Here is a 14,228-nt window from a genome sequence, read left to right as displayed (position 1 = left end):
TCTTGTTTTGGGGATTACAAATTTCAAGGGAGAGGCTTTTGAATGAATTATGGTTAAGTTTAATTTTTGGGGTAACTGATAAGCTTGAGTGAAAAACTGCTGCCACTCCCCCTCCCCGACCACTCTCACGGGGAATATGGTGATTACCATAATCTTCATTTTTGAGCCAAGTCTCAGTGAGGCATAATAAACCTAGCTGATGATCTGTTTTTGATATTGTTTAGAAATCATCAACCCTAAATAAACTTCGACAATTGTTTTACGACATTTACTTCAAGCATTCACTCTTTTGTCACTAAAATCATATTTATTTCTCCATGAATTTATTTTTAACTTCTCAGTTATTTCACATAAATTACACTTTATCACACATTGTGGAATGTGGAGCTCAGTAAACGGGTCATAGAAGTGTGATGCAAGAAATCACGGTAACAATTAAGTAAAAATCCTTCTATGCATCGGTCTAAGTGACTCCACAATGCTTTGTCCAAACCCGTTGCAAAAATATTTCCAGAGGAGATGAAAACAAACTTTTGAGCGGGAATTTGAACCCTATAAAGTATTTTTCCATTATTAGTTTATTGACCTGTGAGACAGTAGGCTGTGGTGGTCTAGTGGTTAAGGAACCACAAATGAACCACAAACAAATAGCGTACCCTGAACGAACCACAAAGCCTGAATAAAGCACAAACCGCGAACCACAAACAGCAAACCCCAAACGAAGCACAAAGCATGAATGAAGCACGAACCCTGAAACGAAGCACAAATGAACCACAAACAAACTGCAAATCCCGAATGAACCACAAAGCATAAATGTAGCACGAACCCTGAAAGAAGCACAAACGAACCACAAACAAACGGCAAACCCTAAAGGAACCACAAAGCATGAATGAAGCACCAACTTTGAACAAAGCACAAATTAACCACGAACAGTGAGTCCTGAATGAACCACGAACCCTGAACGAAGCACAAATGAAACACAAATAAAAAGCGAACACCGAATGAACCACAAAGCATGAATGATGCACAAATGAACCACAAACACTGAACCAGAATGAACCACAAAGCATGAATGAAACCCTGAAGGAACCCTGAAGGAAGCACAAACGGACCACGGACCATAAATGACGGACCCCAAATGAACCACAAAGCATGAATGAAGCGCGAACCCTGAACGAAGCACAAATGAACCACGAACCACAAACACTGAACCCCGAAACAAAGCTTAAAGCATAAATGTAGCACGGACCCTGAACAAAAAGCACAAATAAACTACAAACACTGAACCCCCGAAACAATGCTTAAAGCATAAATGTAGCACGGACCCTGAACAAAGCAAAAAAGGACCCCGAACAAACTACGAAGCATGAAAAAGACTCACAACCTGAACAAAGCACAAACGAGGATGCGATCCCTCTGCACTAATAAATTATCCTTTAAAATAATTTATGAAATATAGTCACTGAAACCCTAATGTATAGGGTTAATATTTATAAAGTTTTTTTTTTTCTTATCTAAATGCATTTGAATATTTAGCTTGTGGGAGTTTTAAGGTCTCACTGCTCTCTGTATTATTTCAGCGATAAAGAGTCCTATGTGGTACAGCATGGCATAAATCATATTATTTGAATCACTTTCCTACAATTGTTTTTAAACACTGTAACATTTGGGTTGTTCAATATCGCCAAGTTACAAAACAAAAATATTAACAAGTAATATTAATTCAGCTATACTTTTCTTTAACTCGGGTGAGGACAGAGTAATTGATAAGTCCCTCTTTGTCAGAATGTGGCGAGATGTTTAGAAATACAACTACAACATTAATCAAAGTTTTGATGGTGTGACATGATCATTTTTGTGTGTTTGGATATAGAAGTGATAAAAGAAAAAAAAAAAAAACAATACAAACAACAAAAATCTATACGGACAAAACAAGAAGAAAGAATTAGTTCATGTTCTCAGCAAAGTGCAAATGGAGCATTAAAAATAAGCGCTTATTGTTTCCTTCACAGCCTGCAGCATTATTCCTGCTCTTCAGGGGCTTTTTTGTAATCAAATTGAATTGATGCAGTTTGCCTCATGAAACCTGATGTTTGATTTTAAAATCATTAAATGCAGTGCACAAGCGCAACCTAAACCAGAATATAAACCACAGTAATTGGGTTAATGCTTAGTCAGTATACAAGTAACACCCTCTCTCAAATTCCCTTAAATGCGAAATTGTACCAGTTTTGATTTGCTCATGTTTCGTTTAATATAATCTTGAAGATTTTTCTAAATTTTAGTTAATAAGCTTGAACTATGAGGTCTCTGCAGAGCTCTCTCAAGGTTTTTCAGCAGTTTTTAAAATTACATAGTGTGACGTCTGGCAAATAATAATAATTACAATAATATAATTAAAATTCCACAGTGATGTATTTCATAAGCAGTCGTAGGAGAAACGATTCTCATTCACACTCCAGTCATACATGGAGATATATTTACATTTCTAGATAATTTGTTCTACATGACAGCACTCCTGTGGGTACTTGTGATTCAAGTCCATTGACATTTAAACATTGGCAGCTTATTAAAATGCATTAAGTTATTCAGTGAAAGCTTTGAAACTGACGTTAAATTGAATGTCTTTATTGACATTGCACAAACACAAGTAGGCTATGAAATAGAAAGTCTTCAGGTGCATAAAAACAATGATAAAATAAACAAAAAACTCACTGATAAATGTTTCACAATTAAAATCAAAAGACCAGGAACAGGGTTGGTAATAAAACGTGTTACTCTATCAATTTAAATAAATAAATTACAATAAATGAAAAATAAATTATCCTTAAATATTGATACCAAATTATAATCGATGCCTAAATTTTCAGCTAAAAAATTTAGGCATATTTTTCCTATAAATGCAAAAAATGTGCATTTGAGAAAAGGATAAATTTTAAAAAGTTACATTTCAATGAAATGCAACAATTTTACAGCCCCTCGTGAAAGAAGAGAACAGACACAAAACTACATTTCATTAAAAATGTCTGAAAATTCTCAATTTTTAAATTGTTTTAGCCTATATTTTGTCTCGTGAGAGTCTGAGGCATGACAAAGGAAATCTGGCAACTGAAAAAAAAAGATTTCTCTCCTAACCCAGAGTTATTGGATTTTTTTTTAGTCAAAAATTCCTGTAAAAATGTCTGCCAATTTCTGAATCTAGCCAACAAAAAATAATAAACTATATTATAATATAACTGTAAACTCACATAATGTTTGTATGCTGCTGCAGTCACATGTGACAACCAAAAATGCAGCTTTAGCTTTTAATCAGTAATAACTGCTTTTCAAATCATCTTACCTTTGATCTCAGGCTGTTTGAAATGGCATACTGTACTCTGCATTACACACTCAATGAGCATACACTGTCGACTACTATAAGTATTATTGGTTAGGTGGATTAGGATCATTACCGGGGTAATGTGAGGGGGATTCTAATGAAATAAAACATGTACAGTATCTGGCAATGTACACCTATTCAAGTTGGTTGCTACACGATAAAATCCTGAAGCACACTAAGGCTAAATATCTCCGTTGATTCGCCACCTTTGAAAGTTCTGAAAGCATTTTAAGCGACAAAGTGACCAATATCAACATGTGGTCATTTGATCCATAAAACTCACGGAAACGCATTTCATGCCGACATTTCCGAGATTTTCGAGGACCCGCCATTGTGCTACTTAAATGTCTGATTAACTTCAAAACAAGAGCCTATTTACAAAAATGGTAAAAACGAATGGAAGACGATTTTTTTGTTTTGTTTTGAAAAGGGGATGTTTCACTTTTATCTTGAAGCTAATGTCACGTACTGAGTTTGTAACTACTGAGATTGTAAGACAAGCTGAGCACACAGCAGTCATGTACTGCGATTGTACCCGTGCTGGAATTGCCATGCGCAAATTGACGTACTGAGATGACAACGATATTTTAGTGGTAATTCACATTAATATTGTGTATTAAGAAGTGTAATCATGTATTTTAAATATTTCAGCAAGTTATTTGTCAGTGAAGTGCATTTTATGCCAAAAATTGTTTTGAACGTTAACTTTGAAATTGAATGAACAATCTCAGCACAGCGGAAGTCGCAAAAATAATTTTTTCCGTTAGTGTGCAAGTGCATATACAATCTCAGTAAAATGCAATCCCAGTACGCCATACTGGTCCCGGTGTCATGGTCTGACTTCACATTGTACTGAGATTGTATATAAGCATGCGTGCACATGCACACTACCGAAAATTCTTGCAAAAAAAAAAAAAATTTCATTTTTGTTTTCAAAGTGAACGGACACAAGTTTTATTTGTTTACTGGATTATGTTAGGGTCAGGATTAGGGTTAGGTTAGAGTTATGGCTTTGAACTCAGCACGGAGGTAAACTCAGACCATGACACTGGGACCATTTTACGTTCTGCTCACAATGCAACATGGGACAGTTGCGTATGACTAGTGTGCCCATTGTGCATACTAAAAAAATAATGCCCCGATATAGTAAATATCTGGGTATTTCTTGTGTACTATCTAACGTGAACTCACTTCATACTCATTTTGACAACAGACTTAGCATGAGTTGCACATTAGTATGACATTTTGAATACAACCTCAGTGTTTTTCTGATGACTATAGTGGTATGTTTTGACCCAAATACTGTCACAATTTTTAACACCGCCCTCTAGAGGAACAAGTCTTAATGAACCACTGTGACATTAACACTCTGTCCTCCACCAACAACTAATAAAAACAAAACTGGCCACTAAACATAGCACACGATTCTATTTAGCCAAAATGTTTCTCTACAGCAAATTTTTCCAACATGTAAAATGTATCTTTTCCCGTTAATGCTTTTTACCTTTAAGCAGACCTAACCACCAGGGAAATTTGACACAATTTTCCAGCCCTTTTGCATTTTCTTTGCATTACTGCTGGTCAGTCAATTCCACAGTGCTTTGCGTGCTTTCACTTTTCAAAATGAATGGGGTTTGTTTCATTGAGTCCCTTCCCCCTGAGGCCGAAAAATGCTTTATTGAATCCCTTAGTGCTAGCTCTGTGACATACATCGCTGGTAATAGATTATCTCTGCTCCAACTAACACATTTTTGCATTTTGTTTTTACGCATAAGTACACAGTGTATTCTGGTATGTAGATGCTGGCAAAATTATTAAAAATTGTCATTGCCAAATGGTCTCAACCAAGATGTACAATATGACCAGCTGGACTGTGAAAACACTGCAGCAGTCACACGCTAATGTGGCTCTTGGAATATTTTCCGTGGGCTTGTGTTAAAGACTAAGTCTAGATATAATGTAACCAAGCAGCCATTATTTCTTCTTTACTTATTTTTCTTCCCCCCCATCCGCATCTTTCTTTACACCCATTGTCAACGGCCTTTCAAAGTCGGAAATTACCCTCGGCCAGTTGGATGAGCAGCAGAGAGGAAAAAAATAAAGAGGGATAGAAAAGCTGAGTGATAAAGCACTGATATATGGCCATTAGCATTCAAACAATCACTCAGGCACTCTTTCTGGCATAAAGCCTTTGTCATATTCATACCTGGACACTCGCCACAAACAGATTCACAACTATACAATCCTCCTGCTGCCACCTGTCTTGGCAGTTTCTAGGGCTACAGGACTTAAATAGTAAATGCCATGCAGGGAAAAGAGAGGAAAAAAAATGAAGAGAAAGGAGAGAAAAGAAAAGGGGGAGGAATAGAAGTGAGTGGATCGGCGACGTGAGTGAGGAGTGGAGAAAGGAAAAATGACAGCGCCTGAGGGAACAAACATCACCTCCTGTCGGCCTCTCTGACAGCAAAGAGCAGACAGGTGGAGAAAGGAGTGTGTGTGTGTGTGTGTGTTTGTGTGTGTGTGTCTTTAGTTTTTTGTGTGCACACAGACAGGGCAGCATCTCACCCGCTGTGAGAAGGGCATCTGTCCGTCACTGCTCAGCTTAATGGCATGGGAAAGCTGTCCCTGTCTGTCTGAACCGTTAGCTATTTGCTACGATACTTGTCCGGTGTCTCTTACTCGAGGGCGAATTTTCCCTCCTCCATCCACTTTTTCCATAAAGCTGCAGTATGTAGAATCCTCTCTCCACTTCGTTTCGAAACCAAAACTAAAATGTAACCTCCCTTACTTGTACCTTTTCTGAACGCTCTTAGCAACTTTTTTCTCAATAGAGACTAGTGACAAAAGTATGGTCTTTATTTTGTGTTATTAGAGATTTTTCTGGTGTTTTAGAGACTCCAACATGAATGCATGTATCACTCTGTAGTTACTGCCCCGAACAGTGGCTGCTGCCGTCAGCTCGTCCCCGTCAGAGATCACACAGGCGGCTGTGATCTCTGTGACAATCATCACTCCTCATCCAGACTTTAAAATTAATTCACCTTGAATAAGCTTCTCTAAGGTTTGCACGCAATTTATCCCATCTGTGATCACTCTCCCTTCTGAAGCCACTACGTGGGGCAGACCCTGCACAGTCACGGGGATCCGCAAGGATGCAAAGTGGTCCGTTCCTCTCGAGTATATTTTGTGCCTTTTAACTCTTGCTTCTCCATGTTGGTCTGCCTTTTAACTGTTGTACCTAACACCGCGATGGAGATTTCTGCAGGAACATCCGCCATTGCTCTTTTACTATCAATGGTACATGAACATGCCTGACTTCTGTCGAGCAGCCAATAGTAATGCCCAAAACAGCTCATGGAGCGCACGTGTTTGTAGAAAGAACTTTGATTGGCTGACATCCAGCGTCACGCTCCTGGATTTCTAAACTTTATTTACAGGGCCAGGAGAAGGAGAAGCGATTCACTGTCCACTCAGAACACTTTGGATTGCAATATGTTCAAAAAGGATCATGTATTTTGCCAAATGTTGCCAAAAAAACTTACATACTGCAGCTTTAACCCTGTGGATGACATCAGGGGGTTATGGAAAGGTGTTAGGAGACTTCCTAAAGGAGTGAGGGAAAGGCCATCACGTTGTTTTGACAATCAGACGCACTTCCACTAGGTGACGTAATAATCCGATGGCAGCGATGGTTAGTGACGTCAAACTACAAATTTCCTAAAACGGACTACTAAAAGCACATAAAACTTGTGCCTCTAACCACTGATATGATCTCAAACATCACAGGGTTTGAATTGAAATCAAAGGAAAAGAGGCTACCAGGCTACGAGCAACAAAACTGAAACTAAAAGAACGTCACATTGAGAATGGTTGCTCACACTCACATTCCACTCAGAAATCAACATTAATGCAAAATAAGTAAGATTTTACAGAATTGTTACATTTATGCAAGATTTAGGCTTACATTACATTATAGGCATAGCCTATAGGTGAATGAAATATGTTCAATAAAACATAATGTAGCTAAATATGTCTCTGATCTTTTTCTTGAACAACAGAGTGCTCTGTTTTTTGTATTTTGTAAATATGGCTTGCATATCAAAATATATGGGTTTTGGATTATTTAAAGTTGTTCAAGGCATTTTATTGTATTTGTTACTCACATGATCTGCGTCCCTTTTCAGTCTTTGTGAGTTTCCGTGAACACTCGGAGGAGCGGGTCCCTTTAAATGTTGTTGCCCCAAGGAATTGTGGGGCCGCATTATCTGGTCTGCTTTGGTAAAGGATGCATCAGTGTTTCTAGTGGCTAACGAGGGTTATAAAGGAAGCATTAACCCTTCTTTTCTTTGCTTTTAGAGAATTGGAACGCCCCTTGCTATGGCTGCCACTTAACACTTCCGGGGGTTAAGGAAAAGTGGATAGGAAAGGATATAGGAGGGACTACTCGGACGCACCCTAGATCTGGAATAGCATGAAGGTTTTTTTTTTGCCTTGAGCCGTCTGTTCCTCACATGCTAACTGTCTTTCTTGCTCTCCTCATGCTTGTCACTCCCTTCGCCGTGTTTCTATGTGCCCACCTGCTTGGCTGTGGAATGCATGTCGCTTTCCTGTCACTCTAGACACCATCACCAGCTTACAGCCTACTCTGTGCATACGCCAACATGGTCTGTCGCTCTGCTCCTTGTGGATCCCCGTATACTGATGACGGGGAGATATATACCGGGATCCAAGCTTCAGAGATGCTCGAGGGAGCGCCCCCGCTTCTTTAACACTTTGACACATGACAGTGGCCCTCAAACACATATTTAGACTTATGCATTATTTAAGGGTCTGTACAGGCTTATTTGGTGAATAATTTAAGCGAATTTGAACATGAATGTAGGGATGAATGGCATTTTGAAACAACAGCACAAACCTCTTACAGGGTTGTTGCATTTGGCACCTTATTATTAATTTGCACCTTGTTACTCAGTTTACCTTACAACCTCCTTGTTTTCTGCGAGGGTGTGTATAATTATTATTATTAGTGTTGTTTACATTCATTAATATTGTTGTTTATTTTTTTTATATGCCGCTTTTTGCATTCTAATTACCCTACAGGGATAAATAAAGTTTTTTTTTTTTTTTTCTGATTCTAATTTAGGCCACTGTTTTTGCAATTGTTGCCTAAAATCTTTTAAATGTCCTTACTAGAAGATCTATGCCTAACAAAACACATTATGCACCATAGTCATTTAATTAACTTTTAAAAATGGGACTACTTTACAGTTTAAGAGCCTGTGTTCCGCCATCTTGAAATCACGTGATTCACGTGGCCCCTCTGCCTATAAACATCCCATTGTTTTCTATTGGAGTGAAGCATTCAGCCTTTTTTTTAGATCATTTAGCAGCTTTTTCAGTCAAAATGACAACTTGTGTTACTTTTGATTGCTGTAAAAAACAAGGAAAAGTTAAAGATGTGGATGTAACCCACTTTTGTTTACCAAAAGAGGATAAAAAAACAGTTCTGACCCATGAAGATCTGTGAGTACAGGGGGCGTCAGTTCCAACTCTGTGGTTTTGTAGTCGACAATGAAGCAGAGAAGACGAGCTCTCTTAAGAGCCCTTTACTCTTTCTCAAACAGTGGCAGTTGACACTGGTGGCTGAAGTTGGCAAGTAAATCGTGTTGAAGGACTTTCACCAAAAGGACTTCTATTCTCAGGGTTTGTGTGTTTTGTTGGGCATAGATCTTCTAATAAGTACATTTAGAGATTTTAGGTCACATTCGTAAAAACAGTGGAGGATACCTTTAAGTGCCAACTTTCCTCTTTGCCAGATATTGGTAAATCTTGATCAGTGATCCTGATCATGGCACCATGATCATTCACACTTTAAGAGCTTGTAAGAAATGTCTAGCTTGTGGCTGTGCTGTTTAGTAAAGTAAAACTTATGACTACAGCACATAATGTGCAAAGTCACCAGCAGGTGGTGTTGTAAACCAGCTGAACATAGGGATTTATCGATTTTTCAAACTTATCCAGAATCAATATTTTGACCCGGTCCATCCTCAAAATCTAAACACTTGTTTTCTGAAATTTTCATCAAAATTTATCATTAGATTTTGAGTTGGACTGTTCACAGGCAAACTGATAAATTCTGAATAAAATAACACTGGTTAAAACATAAGCTCCTTGGCAGAAGTAAAGAAGCATCTGTATAGGCTCGTGAGATTGGGAATCGGTGAATACATCAAGCATATTTAAACATGAATGTAGAGATGGATGGCATTTTGAAACAAGGGCACTCGGGGAGCACAAACCTCTGCCAAGAACCAAATATTCTATTTGCCAAATATTGGCAGTTACTGTATCTGTGTGATCCTGATCATGGTACCATGATCATTCACACTTTAAAGCAGGGCTCTCAAGTTTTGATGTCAGGTCTGAGTGAGGCTTATGCCATCTTGCCGGGGGGGTTGGGTGCATTTCGGGTGACAACCTTTATTAGTTATGCACTGTAAGTTTAGATACAGTAGTCTTAGAACACCACACATTTTCTAGTTTTTTACTGAAAATTATTCAGTTTGTTGTGTCATTGCACTCTGAAATGAAAGCATAAAACAAATAAGCAATTTGAGCTGAAAAATAAATGATGGAATCCCTGAACTATACTGTTCACCTGATGCTCATGAGGGTCTGGTACCACAGTGGGTTCTAACACTGCTTTTATGCAGGCAGAGGGAAAGTTGGAACACCTGTAGAAATTAGTAGCACCAACATTCAAGAGTGATTCAACTTTAAATTGTTAACCTACTTTGTGTTCCCTGTATAATTCTGAAATGTAGATTATTTTTCAGTTTTGGGTAACCAAACTTTTTTTTTTTAACCTCTGGCTGTTCAGTACTTGCACGACTTGAATTGCAATTACATTTCAGCATTGACCCTGTCATAGTAAGAAGTCAATACATTCCTCATACAACCAGATTAAGTTGAGACATTTATTAAATGTTATTCAGGGCCACTGAGTTGTTTTCCCCCACCAGTTTAAGCCTGGAAACAAATATTCTTATCATGTCTAATGAAGAGCAGTTCAGGTGTTAATCTCCACAAAGCGTTATTTCAACAACACACCCACTTTTAAGTGGACGACGTGATCCGGTTCATCCCCATAATTTATAATCAGTTGTTTGCTGACATTGTCATCAAAATCTGTTAATCAGTTTTTGAGTTGGACTGTTCACAAACAAACAAACAAACACCTTTAAAAACATAACCTCCTTGGCAGAGGTAATAAAGTGTGGGTACAGGCTTGTAAGATTGGGAATGCAACATGTAGAGATGGATGCCAATTTGAAATGATTTAAAACGTGCACTCAATATTACAACCAAGCAATCAGTGTGCCATCATGCTGTGTTTCATCCTCCAACATGCTGCTCTGACCCGGGTGACTGAGGTGATGACAGTAATAGTTCTAAGCAGCTTTGATAAAAGGTTCATTGTTGGAACATGGATGGCAGAGGCCCCTGTCAAAAAAGAGACTGCTCGACTTGTTCACATTTAACAGCGAGAACGGGACCAAAGCGACATCTGCATTTACATCATAGAGAAGAATGTCAGGGAAGGGTGAGAGATTGCAGTCGACGGTGCATTTTTGATATCCGGGAGTGAACCTGTCGGGAGCCTTTGAATGCCAATGCAGGGAATGAGTGAACAGCGATGGAGAGCAGTCTGTCAAACATTAGGCGTAGAGGTTTGACAAAACCATGCACCGGTTACATCATGGTTGCATCACACAGAGGCAGAAAGTTCTTCTCAGACGAGCTACAGTACATGCTAATGTGAGACATTAATTTAGCTGTTTAGCACTTTCACATTCCCTGTCTTAATGTGTTTAACACCACTAATAGCATCAATACATTCAGACACATGCAGAGGTGTAAAGAGCACTGATATCTTCTACTGAAGTAGAAATACTGTTACTTGATTGAAATTGTACTCAAGTACAAGTAGGGGTGAGTGTTAGCAAGGATATTGCAATACGATACATATCACGATACTTGAGTCACAATAGCATATTATTGCGATATCGCGATATATTGTTTTTATGTAGGAACAGGAGCTGGTCAACATACCCAGTAGTTAGGCTGCTCCGCTGAGAAATGACAATGTCCACGGAAATGTGAAAAATACAATGAGAAAAACATTGATAATTATATAATATCAGAAAAAATTATATATTTTAAATTGATTAAATTTTATTAATTTTTTTTCTCACACCCCTAAGTACAAGTACAAGTAAGTCTTACATAAATTACTCAAGTACAAGCAAAAAGTAGCCCAATTAAATAGTACTCAAGGTAAAATTTATCTTGCCACGGTTCCCTTGCATACAGTAAAGATCTCATGTATAAACTTAAAAAGGAAGAGACCAAATGTCAGACAATGGGAACTTAATTTATTTTCCACAAAGATATTTTTATATATAAACAAAGTTTGCCAAAATGCACAATTCTTTTTTAAAATAAATTAGTATTAATTAATTAAATTGAAAATAATAAAATTCTCAGGCTGAAATGACTGAATAAAAATAATATTATATAAATAATAATAATAATAATAATATTAAATAACATATAAAATAACTAATAAATTACCTGAAAAAAATAACTGGTATTCAATGCTTTTACTTTTAATCTTGTTGGTCGGCTGTGATGTGATGCATTTGATTGTTGTCTGGTCATTTCATTTTTTGTAGTTTCACAATGTTCGTTGATCATTTTAAAACAAACAATAATACTTTACTAATTGATTACTTTAAGTAATTTCACTTGTACTAAAGTATGTTTTAAAATAAGTATTTAGAAATATACTCAACGTATGCTTTTTTCCCATTGCTTTGGTTTCCTGTCCAAGGACACGATAACGCAGACAGTTAGAATGAGACTGAATGCCAAACATATAAGGACAAACTATTACTGGGCTGCACGTCACTGTAGCACTTAAAGTGGTGAGGGGAGAGCTTTCTCTATCATCCTGATGTTTGACATCTATTTACACTGTCACCAACTTGGATTTGTCTGTTAATGAAAAAAAACTTTAAAAAATAGAATAAACAGCCACACTGAGTGTAGAAGGTACCGGTACATCCTTCCACAAATTAATAAAATTCCTCTTTTAGGAAAGAGGATTAAGGGTTAAGCATAAAAGTAAAATTCTTTTAGCAGTTTTTAGTCCTTTAAAGTCTATTTAGTTGCTTAGTTTATTGATATTTTCCTTTCTTGATCCTTTTTTCTTTTTGTCATACAGAAACACCAACTGGTTTAGGGATCTGGTTTGCAGCTCTTGGGCTGGTTCGGTTGGGGGTTGAATATAATCAAATAGCATTTTCCATCTGTCATTCCTTTCCCTTGAGGATATACCTGCGTTGAACAGGATGGATTTGCATGCATGCATACTGAAATAATTCTGATGAACGTGATCACAGATGTACTTGAATTCCTGAAAGGGATTATTGCGCCTATGGTAAATATTAATTTATTCTTGTTGTCATAACCCCTGCATTTACATTAACAGAATAAAGCTACAAATAAAGCTGCTGGTACCCCTAATAATTTTTTATTAGATTAAAATCAGTGAAGGTCTCATATTGATGAAGTGAACATAATTTACTCAAAAAAAGAATGAAAAATGGTTGAAATTGCTGCTTGAAACTGTTTTCATCTCCACTTTAAAATGCAAAATGGTGAAAAACACTTCTATGCAGGGGTGAAGCAGTGATTTTAAAAATGAGGGTGTTCTAATTTAAATTTTTATTCCCTCAGAAAATCTTAAAAGGGGAAACTTTTTAACCCCTTTTTACTTTTTTCTTTGGCCATTTTGCAAATTATTTGTCCCACTTTTGCCCATTTTCTCCAAAAATGTGACACGTTTTTGTTTTTTCAGGTTTTCGCTTCCCTTTGCCAATTAATATCAATTTTACAAGTTCTTTTTCACCATTTATGCTATTTTTGTCAGTTCTTTAAACATTTTTTTTGCCACTTCTCATCCAAATAACACTTGTTTCCTTTTTTCCATACATTTTACCTCTTTTTGTTCCGCATTTTTGCCCTTTTTCATACTTTTTTTTTTTGCCACTCTTAACTGCTTTTTGCCCATTTTAGTAAATTTTACTCTTTTCTTGCTACATTTCTGACACTTTCGAACCATTTCTTGCCACCTATTATTTATTTTTTGTCACTTTACTTACATTTTAGTCATCGCTGTTAACTCTTCGTTTACCTTTACGTTTTCAACAATGAATCCCTCTATGCAAAGTAAGGGAGATTAATTTTTGTTTGGTGTCGCTTCCCCCGCATCCCCCACGGGTGAGACGTGCCTGCTTCTATGTATCCATTCACGGGACTCCACATCCCACAATGCAATGTGTGGAAATGTAAACCAATGAGGAGTTTAGGGTTGACCTGAAAAAAACAAAACTTTAATGAGGAAATTTTGACCTTTTTCTTTTTTTTTTGGAGTAAATTATGTTTGATTTATTGATCTATGAGGCGTACACTTTGATTTTATCTAATTAAAAAAAAAAAAAAAATATCAAGAGTAGCGGCTTGAAATGAGTAAAAATCAAACTCTAGTGTTTAGTACAGCGTGACATTTTTCTCATACAATGCACAATTATACCAGCGGTGGAACACGCGGAGCACATATGTGTATTTCATTAATCTAATTTTAATAATGCACTCAAGTGCCGTAATAAATAATAAAGCCTGCAAGAAAATAAAATGAGGCAAGGACATAGTGTGCGCTCCACAGGCTGAACACACTCGCACAAACAGCCTCTCTGGTGGATAAATCAGTTCTTTCATGCTCTGT

The sequence above is a fragment of the Gouania willdenowi genome, chromosome 17 (assembly GCF_900634775.1).
Source record: "Gouania willdenowi chromosome 17, fGouWil2.1, whole genome shotgun sequence".
NCBI classification, from domain to species: domain Eukaryota; kingdom Metazoa; phylum Chordata; class Actinopteri; order Blenniiformes; family Gobiesocidae; genus Gouania; species Gouania willdenowi.
Note: the sequence above shows the minus strand (reverse complement) of the source record.